Source organism: Trachemys scripta, chromosome 2 (genome assembly GCF_013100865.1).
Source record: "Trachemys scripta elegans isolate TJP31775 chromosome 2, CAS_Tse_1.0, whole genome shotgun sequence".
In the NCBI taxonomy this organism is placed as follows: Eukaryota; Metazoa; Chordata; order Testudines; family Emydidae; genus Trachemys; species Trachemys scripta.
Genome location: NC_048299.1, coordinates 14,582,257 through 14,606,328, shown reverse-complemented (window position 1 = coordinate 14,606,328; position 24,072 = coordinate 14,582,257). Strand labels below are relative to the sequence as shown.

The following is a 24,072-nucleotide window of genomic DNA, read 5'->3' as shown; positions in this document are numbered from 1 at the left end:
TTAACTAGAATTTTTGTTAAATGAGAGGAAGGAGGGATAGCTCAGTGGTTTGAGCATTGGCCTACTAAACCCAGGGTTGTGAGTTCAATCTTTGAGGGGGCCACTTGGGGATCTGGGGCAAAAATCAGTATTTGGTCCTGCTAGTGAAGGCAGGGGGCTGGACTCGATGACCTTTCAAGGTCCCTTCCAGTTCTAGGAGATGGGATATCTCCATTAATTATTATTATTATTAATTATTATTATTATTAAAAAAGGATGGTCTTGTGGTTAAGACACTGGACTTGAGATTAATACATCTGTGTTCAGTTCCTGGCTTTGCCATAAGAATTCCTGTGTGATTTTGAGCAAGTTACTTAGTCTATCTGTGCCTCAGTTCCCCATCTGCAAACTGGAGATAATGATATTTCCTTTCTTTCACCCGTTGTCAGTCTTGTCTATTTAAACTGTAACTCTTTGGGACAGGAACATTCTCTTACTTTGTTTGTACAGCATTTAGCACAATGAAACACCAATCTTGGCAAGCATTGTAATGTAAATAATAAATGGGAAATTTTAGGAAAAGATAAATACATTAAAAAATCATAGGCCTAAGTTTTTGCCTGTTGTTTTCTGCCATGTTTATCTTGGAGCCGCATGCCTTTTTCAACATTTAAAACTAAATAATTATTTAAATATTCATTTAAAACTAAATAATTAAAATCCACCCCTCAGTTATCCCTTGGTATCAGTACAATTGAGAACAGACTGGCTCAGGATGGCCTGTATTTTTGCTTGGCAGGGTACAGTTAAAGATTTATATAAAAACAAAGGCCACAGTTGAGACAGGTGAAGAAGCTAGTGGTAGATCCACATTTAAAAGGGGGACATTGCAGTGGGTGATAGGGATGGGGAGGCATGTCTGATGCCACCAGCTTCAATATTAACATAATAGACTCTCTCCATAAATTAAGGTGTAAACATAAGTCATCATCACCCCTGTCAGGCAAAAATGGGCCTTTAACATTCTCTAATGATCAATAGACTTTGGGCTATCTTACACATGTTGGAGAAACATGATGTACCAAGAACACCTGCCTCCAAGCCCTCCCCACCAGATCTGACATTCAAATCTAAGAACTTTTCACAAAAACATCTCAGCTGATATCTTCCATTGTTGCATTCGGTGCAGTTGTAGCTGTATTGGTCCCAGGATATTATAGAGACAAGGTGGGTGAGGTAATATCTTTTATGGGACCAACTTCTGTTGGTTGTCTTGTCCCTCTCTCATCAACAGAAGTTGGTCCATAAAAGATATTACCTCACCCACGTTGTCTCAGTTGATATCAGCTGTTATGAATTTAGATCTGCCCCACCCTTGCCCTTGAACCTTGGATTGCAATCCCAGTCCTCCTGCTGAGGCAGACTGGATTGGCCCCTGGTCAGACCCTACAGATGTTGCTCTTCAATTAACTAGAGTGGTAGTTGCTGAGCTACAGAAAGCATCCCCTTCTTCCAGGGTGCCCTTTGGCAACACTGAATTGAAAGGCTGGATCTGGAAATAAAACCTGGGTCTCCTGCACTGCAGTACCGCTCCTCCATTAGTCTGGCCTTTTTTTTTGATGATTTAACATCCCATGACTTCTTTTTTAAAGCAATACTTTAGCTTATTACAACATAACTCCCCCACTCCCTTCAGCTGAATATACCCCAATATACATGTTATACTGTGTTGTTATCACTTGTGTTGAGGCAGCACCTATATGCCTCAGTCAGGGATCAGGACTCCATTGTGCTAGGCACTGTGTCTGTGTTGTCAACCCAAACATTCCAAAATTATAAATCAGGTCCCCAAAAGTCCTGAGATTGGCTTAAAAATAATAATATTTATATATATAGGGATCTTTTTCTTTGCCTTCTGGTTTATATACCTTTAGGCTCCACTTGGGGCATGTTTCCAAGCTGTTCTCCACAGCCATGAGGACTAAAACCTTTTTCTAAAAACGAAAGCTGAGATTTTTATGTTAGAATGTGACTCTAGGAACTGGGACTTCAAGAAAAAGATCAAATATCATGAGACTCATGAAAAAAATCATAAAATTTGACAATACTGCTTTGTAAATACAATAAAAAGATGCTGTGTAGTGGAGACAACACACCTGCTTATTTGTGGAAACATTAAAATACATTGTATTTTAAATGTCCATGTATACCTCATTCTTGAGATGACTATTTATAATATTTGAGTGTGACAGTGTCCAGGAGCGGCACCAGGGTTTTTGGCGCCCTAGGCGGGGGTCCTTCCGCGCTCCCAGTCGGCGGTGGCAATTCTGCGGCAGGGGGGTCCTTCCGTGCTCCCCGTCTTCAGGGCACTTCGGTGGCGGGTCCTGGAGCGAGTGAAGGACCTGCCGTAGAATTGATGCCGAAGACCTGGAGCGCGGAAGGACCCCCCACCGCCGAATTGCCGCCAACGGCGGCAAAATGCCACCCCCCCCCCAAAATCCTGGTGCCCTAGGCGACCGCCTAGGTCGCCTAAATGCAAGCGCCGGCCCTGACAGTGTCCCTTGAATTGTATCTTCCCAACAGATGCTATGGAACATTTTGATTCTAGTTTTGTTGCATCAGGATAAACTTCCATCTATGTAATAACTAAAAGATGAGTTTAAAAAGAACTGCTGGCCCCTATTGCTAATTTTATGCATTTCCTGCTTTTTTCCTCAATGCTGTTATTTATTTAAATGTGATGCTCTATTTTGCTAGTGATGGCACTCTTTCAACTTTTTTTTTTTTTTTAAACAGTTCTGAAATGGGAAAAAATACAGTGTGTTTTAGGGTACAGATATGATCATAGTACTATAAATATGTTTAGTTCCCCTGCACACAAGATACTCTTTCTCTTGTTTGTTTTGGTAGCAGTCAGTTTTTGTTCTTGTAGTGATTCTTGATGAGGTGTTTAAAAGTCTGTTTATCTTTCGGAAGAGGTATATAACAAGAGTCACTTGTGTTCCTTAAATACCGCATCCTATAGCACATTTAGGCCTTGTATATATGGGGGATTTCCCCAGATTCCAGGAATTGAGTTGATTTACATCCACTGCTGTAGTTGCATCAGTGCAAACTGCAGCTTTCCTTAATCTACACTTTTGCACAAGTGCAGCTACAATGGTAATTCCTGCTAATTCCTGGAATTGGGACACATTCCTCAATTTAAACAAGGCCTTAGGAGGAGATGGGGTTGACATGATCTACCACAATATACACCTCTATATGGTGTTTTGAAATGTATAGGGACCAATTCTCGGTGGTACAAATGAACCAGAAATCTGGCTTAGCTGGCTACCTGAGAATTTCTCCATCCAGCCCCAGAATATGGGAGTCACAAAGAGTATGTAAAACCATTTTTGTATCCAGACCTTCCCTGCCCCTCAGATCCTGTGTCAGGTGCAGCTTGGTTGAACCCAAGAATCTGGGCCGTAATCTTAAATGCAATGGAAGATGGATAAACCGAAAACTTTGGAGTTTGAAGGAAACTTGTTTAAGGATATTTCCTGTCCGCTAGAGTTCATGGATGAGTAACATAAACAATATAAACATTGGATAATCTATTATAATTTAATTTCATTTTATGAATTAATTTATCAACTTTATAGGAAAACTGAAAATCTCTTTTCTTTCTAGAAACTGGTTCTGTAGTAGAAAAAACATAGTGACACTGAGAAATCAGAGTTTGTTTATTTAGTTGTGTTTCCAGTTGCACCTATCTAAAACTCTAGGTGCATTTCATATTTAAAAAAAAAATCTTTGGCAAAAGTCTAATTGCAACAATCTTAAAACAACCCTGTACTTGCCATGTTTATATGTTCACATGTGCACATGTACAGATTTCTGTATACAATTTGTTTATTTACCAGGAGAGGGCGGTAGATTCCATCTCATGATTTTTATTTATTTATTTATTTATTTTTTACTGAAACCAAGATACATATTTTTTGTGTCTCAACCCTGTTTTTAAAACTGACAAAGTCACCAGATGATACTTGTGAGAAAAGTTAGACCTTGTATAAATCATGATTTAAAGGCTTTAATGTGTTTGTCATTGTGTTACAGTTTTTTCAATTGTTTTCAATCAGATTTCAAGGAAAATGATTGAGCAACATCCTATATCCTGTTATGATTATTTACTGGATGGGTAGGTAGAGTGTTGCCAACCCGGAACAAACAAATGAAGTTTGCCCTGCTCTTGTTCTTTATATCCTCTAATTCAGTGATCTGCAGAGATAAGGTGAAGGCTTTGTGTTCCCTTTTTTCTCTGGGTTTTTATTGTACTAGAAAAGTCTTCTGTTTTGTCACTTCTCTATTTTTATGGCCATCCCCTCTGAAATTTAATTTCTGCTCAACAGTTAGGAGTTCAGAGATCAGATCCTAGACCTGTCTGATGATAAAGCCCCGCACCTCTTATATGTCCTCTGAAACCAAAACCCATGGCACCTTTATAGTGAAAATTATGATGTATGTAGCCTCCTGACACAGATATTCACAGATGCTTTAAAAGTGTCAGTAGGTTCAAACTGATCGGGCAATCTGTACTGTACTTGATTACCCTCTTAGAAGCTTATCCTGTTCCCATGGAAGTCAATTATAAAACGTACATTAACATCAATAGAAGCAGGATAAGACCTTTACTTTGACTGGGGATCTTACATGTTAGGGAGCCTCAATCAGGGTTTTTATCCTGGTTTGGGGGAATCCAGTGTCACTAGCTACAAAATAAGTAATCTAGGGAGTGAACCCTATGCCTGCCCCCAGCTGAGTGAAGTATATTTTGGACATTGAATGAAAACTGTACATGTGGCGGGGAAGGTGGGGGAGTTACTGTGAAGTTGACAGACCCAATCAGTATAACTTCTGTGTATTCAAAAGTGCCCATCAGTGACTATATAATGTTGTAGTTTTCTGACATTGTTCTAGTGTGATTATTAGTTTAGGTTTTTAGGAGTCTTATTCTCACCATCTAACTGTCATCCAAAGAGTAATGGAGATGGATATAATGTTCTGAGCTTTATATGCTAAAACATTTATGTTAAAACCCTTTGTCTGTATTTATTATATATTACATTGTCCCCTGCATGTGGAAATCCAGTGCTTATGTTACCCTACTAACTGTGTGAACAGTACACTTGCATGCTTAAATATTGATGGCTGTGGTACCAGGCATGCCCACTTTTTTGCTCTCTTGCTAAGAACATGGTAGGTTTTGTTTTCTAAAGTGCCATGTGTGAATAATATTTCAAGTGTGTGAAAGTGCATTTCTTCTGATTGAGTTAAGATGTTAGCCACATCTTTAGAAAAACTGCCATCCCAAGATACTAGTTATAAAAAAAATGAGAGAGTGCCAGTCTAGGCTCTTTCTAGGGTTTAACCTCGCCATTGTTATCGTAGCAATGAGATTGAGACCCTATATTTAAAAAGAAACCAAAGCAGAGATCAGTGTGAGGGCAAACTCCAGTGCATCTAATGGAATTTCCCTCTTTTCTTCAGACACTCTTTTACTCTCTACTTGGTTTTTCTTGGTGTAAAACTGCTGAAAAAATGCTGAGCAAATGGACCAAATGGATCCATCTTCCCTCCCAGCAGCTAGCAGGGAAATGAACATAAGAACGGCCGTACTGGGTCAGACCAAAGGTCCATCTAGCCCAGTATCCTGTCTACGGACAGTGGCCAATGCCAGGTGCCCCAGAGGGAGTGGACCTAACAGGCTATGATCAAGTGAGCTCTCTCCTGCCATTCATCTCCATCCTCTGACAAACAGAGGCTAAGGACACCATTCCTTACCCATCCTGGCTAATAGCCATTAATGGACTTAACCACCATGAAATTATCCAGTACTCTTTTAAACGCTGTTATAGTCCTAGCCTTCACAACCTCCTCAGGTAAGGAGTTCCACAAGTTCACTGTGCACTGTGTGAAGAAGAACTTCCTTGTATTTGTTTTAAACCTGCTGCCTATTAATTTCATTTCATTCTAGTTCTTGTATTATGGGAATAAGTAAATAACTTTTCCTTATCCACTTTCTCCACATCACTCATGATTTTATATACCTCTATCATATCCCCCCTTAATCTCCTCTTTTCCAAGCTGAAAAGTCCTAGCCTCTTTAATCTCTCCTCATATAGGACCCGTTCCAAACCCCTAATCATTTTAGTTGCCCTTCTCTGAACCTTTTCTAGTGCCAGTATATCTTTTTTGAGATGAGGAGACCACATCTGTACGCAGTATTCGAGATGTGGGCGTACCATCAATTTATATAAGGGCAATAATATATTCTCAGTCTTATTCTCTATCCCCTTTTTAATGATTCCTCACATCCTGTTTGCTTTTTTGACTGCCTCTGCACACTGCGTGGACATCTTCAGAGACGATGACTCCAAGATCTTTTTCCTGACTTGTTGTAGCTAAATTAGCCCCCATCATATTGTATGTATATTTGGGGTTATTTTTTCCAATGTGCATTACTTTACATTTATCCACATTAAATTTCATTTGCCATTTTGTTGCCCAATCACTTAGTTTTGTGAGATCTTTTTGAAGTTCATCCCAGTCTGCTTTGGTCTTAACTATCTTGAGCAGTTTAGTATCGTCTGCAAACTTCGCCACCTCAATATTTACCCCTTTCTCCAGATCATTTATGAACAAGTTGAATAGGATTGGTCCGAGGACTGACCCTTGGGGAACACCACTAGTTACCCCTCTCCATTCTGAGAATTTACCATTAATTCCTACCCTTTGTTCCCTGTCTTTTAACCAGTTCTCAATTCATGAAAGGACCTTCCCTTTTATCCCATGACAGCTTAATTTACGTAAGAGCCATTGGTGAGGGACCTTGTCAAAGGCTTTCTGGAAATCTAAGTACACTATGTCCACTGGATCCCCCTTGTCCACATGTTTGTTGACCCCTTCAAAGAACTCTAATAGATTAGTAAGACATGATTTCCCTTTACAAAAACCATGTTGACTATTGCTCAACAGTTGGTTTTTCTATGTGTCTGACAATTTTATTCTTAACTATTGTTTCGACTGATTTGCCCGGTACCGACGTTAAATGGAGGGAAAAGATACTAAATTGGAATTAGAGAGGTTCACAGAATATTCCTGGTGGAGATTTGACATTTGGGCATATCATTGTTTGTGTCATGATGCTGTGTCATTAAGTCCCAACAGTGTGGCATTATGGTGCAGACATTATAATGGAATGTCAGTCCATTTGATGATGAGGTGGCTCCCTGGCTCTGCAAAGCTAGAGACCACTAGTCCTAGGGGCATTCATCTCACGATATTTCCCTCAGCCCATAAAACAGAATTTCTTGCTAATGGTTCAGCGTGACAGGTTTCAGAGTGGTAGCCGTGTTAGTCTGTATCAGCAAAAACAACAAGGAATCCTTGTGGCATCTTAGAAACTAACAAATTTATTTGGGCATAAGCTTTCGTGGGCTAAAACCCACTTCAGTGTGAGTTATTGGTAAAACTTTCAATGGCTTCTGTGTTTGCCTATAGTCACCATCACTTGTCTTGCTTATAGTAACCAGTATCTAACTTCCTACTTGATAAATTATCACAAGCTTTCGGGAAACCTTAATTCCTAAAGGTACCGTATTGAAGGCTTATTCTCTCAACGTCTTTTACATTCATTGCAGAAGAATCTGGCTACTTGAGCTGTAATTACGTTATATCTTCCTTCCTAGCTGAAAAAAGGAACCTTGTGAAGGAGCCATTTTGTAGCCACATACAGATTAAATTGACGTTTTTGCCCTAAAGGATTTAAATTTCTCAAAGAAAATCAATACTAAAATGTTGTGTTGGCTGCTTGCTTGTTTCTTGCTGTTGCTCAGAGTTCTGATGTTGTTTCAGCAGCTTGAGTGCGGGCGGCTCCTGTGTCTGAGGCCCATTGCTTCATGAAGCAAATGAAAACAGATTAAAATAATGTAGTGCTCTTAACAGCAACAAAAACCTCTATTAACAACCACATGTGCAGTGAAAGCTTCCTACAATGCTCCTTGCCAATACACTTCAACCTTTCTCTGTGGGGAGAGGATTATTAGCTCTAGAGGTGAGAGAGGTTAGTTTTATCTTCATATTAATTAAAGTCATGATCCTGTTCTCACTGAAGTCAATGTCAAAACTCCACAGGGTCTCAAATCCTTTCTGGTGAAACGGCCCACAAGAGTCCCAGTTGTGATGTGGGGACTAGCTTTTCAGCATACCTCATCTTATATCACAACCCAACAAACATCTATCAGATAGCAATGACTTCTAGTCATGATTGATCAAGGCTTGGATTTGAACCAGTGACCTGGTGGTGAAAGGTTTGTTAGCTGAACCATCTAGTCCACCCAAATTGTTGCTTTTTCATCTGGCAGAGGGAAGTAACAAAATCAGTTTAATTTTTTTTTAAAGCACTTACAGATAAAATGCCTCCAAAGGAAGTGACCTAATGTGTTACAAGGAAGCAGCCTACATGCACTAGAATTTTTTGCATGCATTGTCTTGCTTGGAATTTTGTTGTTGTTATTCTCTCGTTATCATCAGAAAGGAAACACAGCTAAGACAGAAAACCTGAACACTTAAAGAGATTGGATATTGCATTATCTGCCTTTCTTTTGACAATAGATAAGATGCTGTCATTGTCTGAACAATTGCTTTAATGTTTAGTCAGCATAATGCCAAGTATTTAAATGATGTGATTCTTGTGCCCAGATGATTTTTTTATTCTGTTTCGGTGGAGATACTATTCACATAGCCTCCTAAAAAATGTCAGGTTATCAGTGTACTATGTCTGCTAGGAAGCTGCATGGAATCATAGAAATTAAAAACGTTAAAAATTTATTAGGTCATCTAATGCATCCTGTACCAGTTAGGGACTGTTTCCTCCAGTATATTTTCTAGTGCTGTTTCCAGTCAAGTTTTAACTGACTCTGGTGATGTGGCTCCTATTCCTTGTTTTGCGAAGCTATTCCACAGCATAAAATATTTCACTGTTAGGAAGCTTTCCCTGATATCCCTGTATTTTCTTGTCTGGTTTAAATCCATTATTTCTAGTTAAACCTCCTCATATCACTGTAAATACCTCCCCTTTTCTATTTTGGTTGTTCACAATGTGAAGGAAGAGATTGGACTCCAGTCAGCTCCCCAAGAGATTCTCCTGTTGTTCTAATTGTCACAAACAGGTCAGAGTTAATTCTCTATTTACTTGTCTCAGGTGTCCTGGCTTTTCTTATACACTTATCATTATATGTCACTTTTCATTCATGGATCTCAAAGTGCTTTACAACTGCATCAGCCCAAGTTTGACCCAATAGAATGTCTTTCTATAATGACAGGGAATCATACCCCTCCCTCCATATGCTGTATTTCCTTACCTATAAACTGGAATTTAGATGAATTTGTGGTTTTGTTCTCTGAGATTGGGATGCGGTTTATAGAATCGTAGAAATGTGGGGCTGGAAGGGACCTTGAGAGGTCATCTAGTCCAGCCACCTGGGCTGATATAGGACCAAGTAAACCTAGACCATCCCTGACAGGTGTTAGTCTAACCTGTTCTTAAAAACCTCCAGTGATGGGGATTACACAATCTTTTCTGAGAACCTATTCTAATACTTAACTATTACACTTAGAAAGTTTTTCCTAATATCTAACCTAAATTTCCTTTGCTGCAGATTAAGCTCATAACTACTTGTCCTACTTCCAATGGACATGGAGAACAACTGATCACTGTCCTCTTTGTAACAGTCCTTAACATATATGAAGACTATTATCAGGTATCCCTCTGCCCCAGTCTTTTTTCTCAAGACTAACTTTGCCCCGTTCTTTTTAACCTTTCCTCGTAGATCAAGTTTTTTAAGCCTTTTATTGTTTTTGTGGCTTTCCTATGGATTCCATCGAATTTGTCCACATCTGTCTTAAAGTGTGTTGTCCAGAACTAGACACAGTACTCCAGTTGAGGCCTCACCAATGCCATGTATAATAGGACAATTACCTCCCATGTCTTACATTCGATACTCATGTAAATCCACCACAGAATATTAGCCATTTTCACAACTGCATCACACTGTTGATTCATATTTAACTTGTGATCCACCATAACCCCCAGATCCTTTTCAGCAGTACCCCTGCCTAGCCAGTTATTCCTCAATTCCTAGTTGTGAATTTAATTTTTATTTTCTAAGTGTAAGTATTTTGCATTTGTTAATGGGGTCCACTCACGGCAAGTTGCGTCTCCTTGTGGCTCCTGTGGGGATCAGCTGTCACCAGGTCTGGTGCCCTCTTCTGTCCTCTTGCTCTCTGGGACTCAGCACACTCCATCTTCGTGTCTTGGCCCTTCAGCCAGGTCACCATAGTCCTCCCCTTACAGGGGTACCAAAGTCCCATCGGATAACTGTCCTAGGCAGTCTTCTGCTACATTGGCTGGTCTGTGCCACCTCCCCAATGACTGATGGGGTACCTGTGCCCACATACTACTCTGGGTTTCAGCCCAGGGACCCAAAAAGAGGTTAAAAGAATATCTAATTCTGGGAAACTTGGGAGCCCCTACTGAACTTCATACATCTGGTACTGTCCAAGCAATTAGTGCATCCATGTAAACAATTTGGCATCCATGTAAAAAACATTGTGCTTAATAAAATAATTTCAAGAAATTTTGAAGGCTGCAGTTAAGTTGAAGAAGAGAAGTGTGTGTGTGTGCACGCACACAGGGGAAGATTTCTAATTATGTTATAGTTGATAGTTTGTCCAGGATAAATCAGGTTTTAGAGGATACATATGGTGCAAATAAACTGTTAAATGCATTTGTCAATCTTTAGCTGAGTATGTCACTACATCATGCTTTAGCTCTTCTTCCTGTTCTGTCTTGATATAGGCTCATCAACTGTGTTGGTTCTTGTAAAATGCAAACTGTATTTGGAAGGTGCTTTATTATGTTGGATCAGCTTCTAAATAGAGCCTATTTGTACAAATCAACTAGCTTTTCCACAAGATATAACTATATATAGTTTTACTTATTTACTTTACAGATGCTCCCCGACTTACAGAAGCGTTCCATTCCGGAACACCTTGTGTAACTCGAACTTTGCGTAAGTCGGAAACATATACCTGACCACTACGCAAAACAAACAAACAAAAAACCCCCTCCTATTTCTAGCTTACGGAACTTTTTCCATAAATGTGGCTTTACATAAGTCGGGTTTGTGTTACCCGGGGGGTGTCTGTACTGCATTCAGGATAAACTAAAAGAGGAACAGTTGCACGGGGATCATAGTGTACTGTATAGTCTATCAGAAAACCTGTCTTGTCTTACACATGGATATTTTGGTGGTGTCTTTCTTTTTACAAATTAATATTAAACATAATTAAAGATTCTAAATAATAAACATTCATTATAAACATAAATAGCAAATAGCAGCATTTGTTGGGTACAGATTAACTGATTTGAACATGACTTGGGTATCTCTAGAATCTAAAATTATGGTAAATTGATTTATCATTTAGTAAATGGGATATTTAAATATGTGCCTTATCACTGATAGAAGCTTTCTGCAGTGTTATTGTTATGATATTTTGTGTTCAGTAGGTTAACATAGGCTCAGACTTCCTGTTGTCAGATCTGCAATGTGGACTGTGTCAGAAGAGTCTTTAGGATTTTTTTTGTCAATTATTGTGTTCTGTAATCTTACGTCAGTGGCAGAGTGGTGGTCCTAAAAAACGATCTATCCCTGACAAACTATCAACTGTAAAATTATTAGAAATCTTTCCCTAAGCCTATGTTAACTTACTGAACACAACGTATCGGAACAATAACACTGCAGAAAGCTTCTACCAGTGATAAGGCACATATATAAATATCCTGGAGCTTTACTAAATGATAAATCAATTGACCATAATTTTAGATTCTAGAGATACCCAAGTTATGTTCAAATAAATTAATCTGTTACCCAACATATAATAGTGTTTTCTGTTTATATTTATACTGAATGCTTATTGTTTAGAATCTCTAATTATGTTTAATATTACTTTGTAAAAAGAAAGATACCACCAGTTCTGAGAGCTGGTCTAATTTACAGCATTCCCCTGTGGGCAGCTAATGGACTGCTCAGTAAATTTGCAACAAATGAGAATCCCTGTAGCTCATGCAGGCTTTGGGGGCTGTACTCCAGCCCCACCCTCTTCTGTATTCTCCCCCAATTGTCCCTCTGTGTCAGGTTTTGCGGGGACTGGGGTGCTTGGAAGACAACCTGTGGCTGTTTTTCTCTACCCCGGGGTAAGGTGGAGATTCTCCCCCAGTCAGAACCAGGGTTGCTAGAGCTCCTTTTCGCTACTCCAGCGCCTTTATCCAATGTACAGGAGTACATTGCTGAAGTAGAGGTGAGTCTTTATACCTTATGTAGGAATCCTTATTTAGGCACCTAAATAAGTGATCTCCAATTGGAGCTGCTGGACGCACAGAAATTCTGAAAATCAGATAACTTATTTTGGTCCATTCAGTTGTCCTCTTGGAACATATAAAATAGTAGTTTAATGCCCAGAATCCACCTACATAATGGCAGCTCTATAAACAGTATGTGAGAGAAGATGATTGTTAATCACATAGAGGTGCTTAAATGTACCTCTGGGGTAAAATTTTTGAAAGCATGTAAGTTCCATTTTCACAGGTGGAAGTCAGTGGGATTTAGGCTCTTGTGTCAGTTAGTCACTTGTGAAAATTTTATCTCTGGATTTATTTTGATCAAAATTGAACTTTGTATAGTTTCGAAGTAGAACCAAAACTTGGTTTCCAATATTATGTCCTAATTATAATAGTAATGAAAAAGGAGAAATGCTTGACTGATCTCTTCCAATTAAGTGTTTCTAGTTAAATAACTTAAATTTACTGAACACTTGTGCTCCAGACTGTGTGACATCAAAGCTAATTACTAAATGTTGAATTTTGCCCTTGGATGTGGATATTGGCTACCCACAGAAGTCCAGATGAGCATCTGAAGTCAGAATTTGGCCCTTAAAATGGAACTCTAGAATGAAGTACTGCCGGAACGTTTATTGACGAGAAAGAATTGTGTTTTAGACAAATTGTACGTTCTTCTTCAAGTGGCCTCAACATATTCCCATTTGTGTGATCAAGGTGCCTGCAGTATCCATTGGGATCACTCACCCTTCCCTCCCCCACTCATCTTGGAGGTTCTGAGGGTATAAAAGGGGAAGTGGTTTTAATTCCTTCTAACTGTCAAGAGTGCAGTGAGCTTGGATCTCACACAATGGCCTCAATGCTTTCCTCCTCGTTTATTCTTATTCTCTGTCCTTTTGGATCAAATTTTGCTTATAGTTTGTCATTTAGTCTGTCAGGTTTGTTTTTTAAAAGAAAAAAGGAGATGCCTGTCTGTCACAGGCTTTGTCTGGACCCATAAGAATGGGAGGGTTGCCTCATACACTCCTACTGACAGGGGAATCTCCTCATGCTGTTCATCATCAACGTCCCTCTCCAGGTTGACCTAGGAGACCTAGCTATGTGCCTAACATGGCTCTCTAGCTATTGGATCCAGTTTCCAAAGGATCTGGATCCACAGATCACAGAACCTTCAGACAACCATGGCTCTGTGGCTGTAATATCCAGATCTGGATCTAGCAGCCACACATGGGTCCAGAGTTGCAAGATCTGGGTCTGGCAGCCAAACATGGATCCGGGAGCTGCAGAACCTGGATCCACAACAGAGCAAAGATCAAGAGCTTTTTTTTTTTTAAAAAAAAAGCTTAGTATGGATCTGTTGTTGACAAGTGTAGATCCAAATCCTTTAACCAGTTTGGATCTAGCTAGACAGCCAACCATGGATCCAGGGTGAGAACCTGGATTCAGATTTGGCAGTCAAGCATGGTTGTCAAGAAGGGATCAGGTTGCCTAGGATCTAGCAAATGTGAGGATCTGACACCTTCTATTATTCAAATCAACAAAGAGTCCCGTGGCACCTTATAGACTAACAGATGTATTGGAGCATAAGCTTTCGTGGGTGAATACCCACATCGTCACCCACGAAAGCTTATGCTCCAATACGTCTGTTGGTCTATAAGGTGTCACAGGACTCTGTTGCTTTTTACAGATCCAGACTAACACGGCTATCCCTCTGTTACTTCGATTGTTCATTCACTTTTCTAGTGGTTCTGTTACCACTGTTAGGTTGGGTTCATTTTCACATATGTTTTGTGTCTACAGGAATCCATGTTGGTTCCAAAATAGAGTTTTGTACCCATATGAGCTATAGGTCCATTTTCCCGCTCTTTAATCTTTCCTGGAGTTGTCAACAACTTCCAGTCAGAACTGGTTTTACTAAGGGGTTTCCCAGAAGGGGCTTCCCGCCTTTTCTAAGGGGTTTCCTGAGCAAGTGTAGAAAAGGCTGCCCCGAACATGGCCTCAGGGCTGTCCATCTGAGTGGCAGCCAGGGATGGTCACAGGTCCTACCTGCAGACATCTATCCATCCTAGTGATAGAAAGGTTAGGGATTTTCCTCCAAAAGCTTCCTCATCTGTAAAGGGAAGAGAGAGAAGGAGAAGAAACAACACTTACCTTCGTCATCATTCGTCGCTGTTCTCCTGAGCATACCATCTGTTCTGCTTCCCATGGTCCCAAAGGAATATCAAGGGACTCCTTGGAGTTCCTCTCCAAAGGCTTGCCATTAGCCAGAGGATCGAGGTCCCAAGCACCTGCCATTGCTTTGATCTGTGAAAAAGGTTTTAATATCTGTTTTATAGGGTTGAGTTTGGGGGTAATCACTGTACTGCGCAATTTTGCTATTTATTCCCCTTCTTATTTGTCCCACTCTGTTATAAACCCTTCAATACACTTTATTTGATTTTTACCTTTACTGATTGACTCCTAATTATTTAGGGTGGGAGGGATCCTCTTTGCAGGAGAAGGGATCCTACCAGATGACAGACGCTGGACAAGGAGGCTGAACCTAGGGAGACAGAAAGCATAAGGGTCTCTTGTCTCATCACACACACACACTCCTCCTTTGTCTTTCAGTCCTTTCCCTTTAACACCACTGATCTGATCTGCCCAGGTCAGTGGAATCTGGTACTGCAGTTCCAACACCATAATCTTTGCAGAACTGCTTGCCTTATTGATTCTGTGCTCAATATAGTAGTGTGAGCAAGGAGGGCCAGGAAATGCATTACAAGATCAGATCAGGATGGTGGATAGTATTTTTATGTTATGCTTCCTGTTTGGCATTTTCACACACTCAATGCCCTGCTAGTCTGAGAGAGTTTTCCCCCCTTCCATTGCTCCATCTATGAGACCCTTGCCCTTTATGTTGGGAGAGAAGGACAGTCCATTCTTAGACTCTTCTACTGTCAGAAGTCTTAGAATCCAATTTACTTGGTTCTGGAACTGTCATGTCCCCTGGTTCTGGATAGGGACTGTTGAGTTTCTGTAAGGACTAAGTTGTCTAAGACTGTGGTTCCCAAACTTTTTAGTTCTACAGCTCCCTTACAAATATTTTAAAACTTGGTGGCTCCCCACAACCAAGTACCCTTTTTTTTTTTTTTTTTTTTAATGATTCTGTACACTAGATTCAGTTCAGGACATGACTCAAGTTGGACACTTGAATTCTTTGTTTGTTAGATTCGAAAACTTGGTCCTTAGCGTATAATTACTTGACAATTCTAGAGATTTTCTTGAGCTGAGATACGCAAAGTTGGAATGGAGTCAACTGTTCCTGAGAACAGATTTTGAAACTAGAGACTTATGTTCGTGGACACTCATGTTCAACTCCAAGAAAATGTTTGTCAAAATGGGAATACAATACAGATACATGAATTTAGTAGTAGGTCTTTAATAGCAGTTTGATCTTTTTCACTCTGTTGTTTTAAGAAGTCTGATAACATTGGAAGTATCTTGGTAACTCCCCTTTCAATGTGGCATCTCCAAAGACAAGGCTACTTCATGAATTCCCTGATTTTTTCTTTCATATCTAGTATATTTGTATTCCTACCTAGAACTGTTAGGTTCAGTACATTCAATTTGTTGGGTTTCTAAATGTCTCAGTATTTTCCCTGGCCTCATACTTTAATTTACTAACACTTGAAAACAAATGACACAATGTGGGCTGTGGACTTTCCCTAGTAATATCAAAACAGGAAAATCCAGACAAAATGTAATAGATGTAAAATGATCCAGTAGATCATATTGTCTACTTTTCTTCCTTTTCTGTTTGATTTTATTAAAATAATCATTTTCAGCCTAAAGTTTTCTACATGTAGGCTTAGCACTTCATAAAAATCATTCCATTATAAAGATAAGATGCATCTGTCTTTCCCTCAGTCCTCTGCTCCTGTCTGCTGGTACTGCTGCTGCTACCAGTATTGGGAACGTCTCTCTCCCCTGTACTCCAGGAAGCTTTCAGCTGCGAGACTTCCTGCTGAATGCCTCCCTCAGCAGGAAGTCTCTCTGCTGGAGTCCCCCTACTGGAGCGGAGGGCACAGAGCGGCACCCATCCCTGGCAGCAGCAACAGCATAATATAAGACACAGGTGATTTTTAAGTCTTGTTTAATACTCTCTTAATTAAAAAAAATGGGCATATTGATTAAATATTTTTGCCAGATACTTGAGGCTCCTTCATGAACCTTTGTGGCTCCCCCAGGGAGTCATGGTTCACAGGTTGTGAAGCACTGCTCTAACAGAAATTCAGCTGCTCAGGACCAAATTTATGAGAATATATATGAAGATTTGACAGGCCAAGAACTTGGATTAGAAGCTCCCTTACAATGTGGGGCTACTGTATCCACCTCCGTTCGATTGATTTTGAGATCTCTGTAAGAGAAAAAGATTATGGTATTACAAGATACATCTGATGCTTCAGAAAGGATTGCCTATTGACTTCAGACCCTCTTTGTAGCCTGCAAATACAAAGGCAAAAAAAGAGATGCGTAGAATCCTTTTTTTTCATCTTCAGGAAATTAAAAGGCACATTGCTAAGGTTCTGCTGAGAAGATACAGAGTATTGTAGGTCCTATTAGATTTAGAGATGTATGAGGGGTTGTGATAACTACTCTGATATTCCCTAAATATGCTGATGGATTCCTCTCTTGGGAGGAAATTTTATTATAACATTACTGGGCTCCTGGCTACCTACGTCCAATTATAACTAGCTTTTGATTCTAAGCCAGGAAGGAGACTTTTCAGGTCCAGTTCCACCTGTACCATGGAGTACACTGTAAAAGAAGGCTAAACTGTATTACACTGTTCAGCCACTAGTTGCCAATGTGTGTAACCATACCTTATCTGAGCATACAACAGATATACCTGGTAGTCATTGAAGGATATAATGAAAGACACATCTGGTGTATCTCTTTGAGAAGGAAGCTCTGTAGCCCGTCCATATCTGGTACAGAAGCCTGACCTGCTAACAGCAGCCCTGCAACCTATCATGTACATGACATACACAGTGTCTAGGATTGTGTACTGTGTATTTTCATAAAGCTCATAGGCTCCCATTTAAGCATTGGTCATATTATTCTCTGTACTATATCGTTATGAAGATGCCATTCTTGTTAGCTTATGGTTACTGAGATACAAGTCTAATGACTATCCACTTTAAGTTGCATTCTTACAGAACAGGTGGTCCTCTCTACCGCTCCGTCCTAACTGTCTAAGATGCTTGGGCTTTCTAGTAGTAGTCGGAAAGAGATGGAATGTCTGTCTGTCCCTGAGCCTCACTTACATTCAGGGAGGCAGGTATCATACTTTGCATATGAAGAGAACTTTCATTTTTATGTGGGTCCCAAACTTAACTACAAGTTCCCAAAACCCTTGGAGAGATGGAGCTGACAATGGAGGAGTCAGTCCATCATATAAAATGAACTGTACATGTAAAATGCACTGTTTCACAATTATTACCGCCTGACAGGACTTCAACCTCCTGGAATTGTTGGTCGTTATCCATGACAAAAGCAACATCCATGACATACCCTCATGCTGTCTTCATCACAGCATGTTGCATATCTGATACTGAAGCTGTATGCAAGCATTCGCAAAAAAATTACCCTCATTAATACTTTTTTATTTTTGGAGTGCAAGGAGTTGAATCGCCTCTATTCACTCTGGTATGGCTTCCAGAGTTGATCTTCCTTTTTGCAGTTCTGCTGTCCATGTTTACTGAGAACCCTTCAGCCCATCTTCCTGGGAATTGTACTGCTCACTAAACTTGCACAAGTGGAAATATGCAGAGCCTGCTTGAAGAAGAAATGAAGGTTACTTTTCTGTAACGTGAGTTCTTTGACATAACCCTCTGCATATTCATGCTCCCTGCCCACCTTCCCCACTTCCTTAAAGTATTAGGTTAGGAATGTCCAAATTATTGGAAAGAACTAAGGGGCTGCTGGGGCCACCTCCACTTTATACCTTCTGAATCCTCTCGGATCTGGGGAAGGGAAGGTTGAGTGGATCTGATGGACATTACTTTCCAGAAGATTCTGGAAGCTTGTCCCCCAGGTGGGAATATGCAGAGGCTCATCTCAAAGAACCCCAGTTACATGTGAGTAATCTTTTTTCTCAGGACATAGTGGGGTTTTGTCTTGTTTTTCTCTGTCAAATAAATAAAATAGGATATCTCCATGAATTTATTTATCTCCTAGAACTGGAAGGGACCTTGAAAGGTCATTGAGTCTAGCCCCCTGCCTTCACTAGCAGGACCAAGTACTGATTTTGCGCCAGATGCCTAGGTGGTCCCCTCAAGGATTGAACTCACAACCCTGGGTTTAGCAGGCCAATGCTCAAACCACTGAGCTATCCCTTCCCCCCTGTTAGACCCCTTTGAGTCATAATTAAGGATTTTGAAGTTCTTTCAGCTACAAGTTCTGATGCAAACTCACACACTATAAATTACAAACTTCTACCAAACTATTACTCACAAGAGTAATTATTACAAGAGTTTTCCCACTGATTTGACCACTTTCTCATCTGAATGCCAGTGTGTAGGTGTGACTGGAATCCCAGGGGAGCCAGCTGAGATAACTCAATTAGGGGGAACTGCAAAAAATGGGACAGACAATTCCCAAAGCTGGAGGATAGTTCAATACTTACCAAGCCAGCACAAAGCAGCTTCTATTATACCTCACTGGTTACTCAGCAGTCAACAACACAGTTCCCTTAAAGTAACCCAGCCCAGACCTCCACCTAGACACCCAAGTCAGGTATGATGAGGATTTCTGAAAATCTTATTCATCATATACAAAAGGGTTCTACCAATCCCAAAGGATTGGACACATTATCTCCCAGGTTAATGAATATTCCAGACCTTTCCCAAATACATGCTTACAGTCAATTCTTATTAACTAAACTAAAATTTATTAAAAAAGAAAAGAGAGAGAGAGAGAATTGGTTAAAAGAACAGTATACATACAGGCATGAGTCAACCTTGAGATTCCGTTTCATAGCAGAGATGGAGAGTGTTGCAGATGCAAAGAGTTTGTTCAGAAATAGGTTATAGTCCAGTGTTTATATTCAGGGCGGTCCAGTCAGAACTGGGATCTCAGTCCTTATGGCTTAGGCTTCCCCTGCATGAAACTCAAGCAGATCTGCGATGACAGGATCAGGACCCAAGGCTCTTTTATACAAGTCCAAACCTTCTTTGACATGTCGGAGTCCTTAGCAGAACAATATGCAATCAGGGCGACTTTGAAGTAGGTCTATTTCCTAAGCATCACCGATACTGAGCTACATGAATTAACATAAAGCAATTGCCTGTTTTTCCACCATTCGCCGATGATTTGCTATACATTTCAAAGAGAGATGAATACAGCGATATCCTATGTTTACAGTTCATTTAAATGTTAAGATGTTATTTTGATCTCTGAATTAACAGAATACAGCATAGACAGGGACTGTTTGATTACATTGTTGACCTCTACCACTATATATGCAAATACACAGAAACACCAACATTATCTTCCCATATGTTTGTAAGGATTGAATTTTAAGGGTCATTTATCCTGCAGGATGCTTAACCCTTTTTGGTCATGCTTCACATTAGGATTGTGTCCTTAATTTCCAAACCCTTGAGCAGTCTTGAAAAATTTACTAGACATCTCCTCCTCAGGGAACTTTATTCACTTTCTGTAAATGGACTAGAAAATATGATGCGCTAAACTGAGATGTGGAGTAAGTGGGTATAACTCCACTGAGGCAATAGAGTTGTGCTTACTTATACTAGGTCTGAAATTTGTCCCTCACTGGATTGTCAACTAACGGGAGTGGAAACAAGTTCAGAGTTGAGGTAGTTTGCAGAACCTTAACTCCAAATATTGTGGCTTTCAAACATTTTAATAGTGTTTTGATAATACTATTCTAAATTAATACATACATATTTACAACCTTAATTAAGTTTTTTATGGGAACATATGTTAATTATCAATCTACCACTACAGTTTGAGATATAGGAAGATATGTCTTACTTTGTTGTTGCAGTTTGTGCAATTTGAGTTTCTGATACTTAAGAGCAGTACCAAGAATGCCTAGGAAATGTGAACTAATGGATAGGATATCCCTAGCCAGCTCACATTCTTGAATGTGTCTGAATAAGAGCAATTATCTCAATTGAATGCAGTGTTTTAAAAAACAGCTTCATCCATTTTACTGCCACTCTTTGCACTTTTTCCTAAAAAAACCTCTAATGTATATTAATTAATTGCCTGAAATAATGCCAATAGATCTAACAAGGTTTGTCTAAAGCTTGGCTGCACAGAGAAAACTTCATGTTTGTTTCAGTGGGGAGAGGATAAAAAAACATTTACTGAAAATATTAAGAAGGCTAATATTAATTTAGATGGACTATAAAAAAAAATCTTTAATGGCTTTTTAAAATTTTTATTTTTGCCCTAGATTTGAATTTGAATTAAGTCATTACTATTGTTAAATTAGTTAAACGCTAAATTAAGAAATGCAAATGAAGTGAACCCAAAATCCAATGTGGATATTGTTTTTATTGATATACTGTAGGTTAGTGGGGTGGAACAAATTCCAATTATATCTGATCTGTTATTTGCAGTACAAGTTCCTGACTCCTCATTAAAAGTAATACATTAGCTTAAATGCTTTGCTCAGTGAGAGAATTGGAGAAAGTACCACTACTAGAAGCCTCTTGCCTCTTCTGTTTTTTAGTCATAATAGACGTTTGGATTATTAGCACTATGTAATTATGCAGCCTTTGAGACTTTAGGTTTGGAAATTTACCTAGCTGGGATCATCAAAGGAAGATAAATTTGAACTGTAGGGGAACAATCACAGGAGACTTTGTGAGGTAAGGAGAATTGCCAGAGGCAACTCCATTATGTATATCAGTTTACTTGAATAGATGTCCAATGTGGTCTCTATGCCAACTTTAAATACTAGTAGGTAGTAAAAAGAAATGCCAGTTTGAAGTGATATAAATCTGTAGTTGACCAAAACTATAAATAAAGCCTGCACTCTAGTATCAGAAGTGGATTTTATACCAAATTGATAGTAATGCCTTAGTTTATATTTTTAAGACTCAGTCCTGTGAGGTGCTGAGCACCTCCTGCAGAGTGCCAGGTATTCTAAACTCTGTCTGAAATAAAGAGGGGTTGAAAGCACAACATCTCAGAGGATCTGGGTCTTAAGAAGAACATAATAAATGTGCCAGTCATGGGTGATACCATTTTGTACCTTGAACAAAATGGTTAGGGGACTCATTTGTACAGAAATCCCTGTCTCTTACGGAAGCTAATATATTTTTCTTAAAATACTACCAGAATGTGATAGAAAACAGTTAGGATCAAACGTCTGTTAGTTGCACAGGGAATATTCTGTTTATTTTATTGGAGAGGAACAGTGTAACTAAGAGAAGAAGGTGGCTCATAGTCTGTGAAAATGGGAACAGAGTAGGTGTCCAGATTCCAGAATCTTACAGATAATCCACATGTGACTCAGTCTGTTAGTATTTGTATCCACTTTTCATAATATCACTTTGGGGCAAATCTTATGTACTGTACTCAGATAAAATTCCCATTGAAATCAGATCCAGTTGCCTAAGAATATTTTGAGAGAGGTGTGCAGGATTTGGCCTTATGTTGTTAGGATTCATTGATAGCTCTCAACCTGCCTAAGTATCAGAGTAGCAGCCGTGTTAGTCTGTATCCGCAAAAAGAACAGGAGTACTTGTGGCACCTTAGAGACTAACAAATTTATTAGAGCATAAGCTTTCGTGGACTACAGCCCGCATCCGAAGAAGTGGGCTGTAGTCCACGAAAGCTTATGCTCTAATGAATTTGTTAGTCTCTAAGGTGCCACAAGAACTCCTGTTCTTTTAACCTGCCTCAGTGTGTGTTTGACAGTGCTGGGCAACAGCAGCTGATCCAGCACTCTGATCACTGTAACTTCAATTAGTTGCCTCATGTACACCTGAATATGAGAACTGTGCTAGATGGATAGATTGAGGATATGCTGGAGAGAGTTAAAGCTAATTACCTCATTAACTCAGAAGGTACAAAGGCACAAGAAGGAAGTGCAAAGGGGGAAGTGAAAAGGTGAAAAGCTATAGGCCAGTAGAGCCAATGTAGGGTCACCCTACATCCTGTTTTGGCCAGGATAGTCCCCCTTTTAACCCTTGTCCTGGATGTCCCAATTTTTGGAGCAAATCTGGGCATTTGTCCCATTTGCTCTGGCAAGAGCAAATGGGACAAATGTCCAGTTTTGCCCAAAAAAAAGTGGGGCGTGCCCCCCTAGGTGGGCACAGAGGAACATTTTAGGGGAGGGGAAGTGGTGGTGCCAGGCAGTGGGGCTCAGGCAGTCATCCCCCTGGGCAGCTCGGGTGAGTGGTGATGCCAGGTGAATTGGTACAGCCCTGTACTGGGGGGGGAGGAGGGACGAGAGGGCTCAGGCCAGCCCTGCGTGTGGGGTAGGAGTGGCTCAGGTGAGCGGTGATGCCAGGTAGTTTGGGTGGACCCCATGTATGGGGAGGGAGAGGCAGGGCTGGGCAAGTCCCGTGCAGTATCGCATTTTCTCTTTGGGATATGTGGTCACTCTAAGCCAAGGTCACAGGAGGTCTTCCCTCTGCCTGGCTTGGGAGCTTTAGAGTCCCAGCATACTGCTAAAGCTGCTGCACAATCTGTAAAGGTGTTGGGAATGAAAAATGTAAATAAATCACTGGGTGTTTTCCCTGAGGAAGGTCTCCAAATAGTTTGTCTGGAAAGAGGCAGGAGCGGAGCACATCCCTGGCACAGTGTGACAGAGGGACAGGATAAAGAGCACAATGAAAAACAGCAGAAGAGGAATCTTGAAATGATGTGGGATCAATTGCTTTAATGTGAACAAACTACTGTACAACTCCAATTTCACGATTCAGCACTTTCAAGTGTCAAAAATTTTCAGTAATAAACAGTGAGATGACATCAGCATTATGTGTGAGGGAGGTAAATATGGGACTGAAGTGAAAGATTTGAAAGGTAAATTTACATCTCAGATCTTGATTAATATCCCCACTCTGAACTTTAGGGTACAAATGTGGGGGTCTGCATGAAAACTTCTAAGCTTAACTACCAGCTTAGATCTGGTCCGCTGCCACCACTACCAAAGCTAATTCCCTTCCCTGGGTAGCCTTGAGAGACTCTTCACCAATGCCCTGGTGGATCAAGATCCAACCCCCTTGGATCTAAAAACAAGGAAAAATCAATCAGGTTCTTAAAAAGAAGGCTTTTAATGAAAGAAAAAGGTAAAAATCATCTCTGTAAAATCAGGATGGAAAATAACTTTATAGGGTAATCAAACTTAAAGTGCTCAGAGGACCCCTTTCTAGCCTTAGGTTCAAAGTACAGCAAACAGAGATAAACACTCTAGCAAAAGGTACATTTACAAGTTGAGAAAACAAAGATAAACTAACACGCCTTGCCTGGCTGTTTACTTACAAGTTTGAAATATGAGAGACTTGTTCAGAAAGATTTGGAGAACCTGGATTGATGTCTGGTCCCTCTTTGTCCCAAGAACAAATAACTTCCCAAAGAGCACAAACAAAAGCCTTCCCCCCCCCCCCAAGATTTGAAAATAT

General features: G+C 40.0%; 1 protein-coding gene across 3 annotated transcripts in view; it reads left to right on the top strand.

Moving 5' to 3' along the window:
* The window catches only part of XYLB (xylulokinase), a 145,626-nt gene that overhangs the window by 58,448 nt on the left and 63,106 nt on the right, over positions 1-24,072 (top strand). The gene's annotated exons all lie outside the window — the stretch shown is intronic.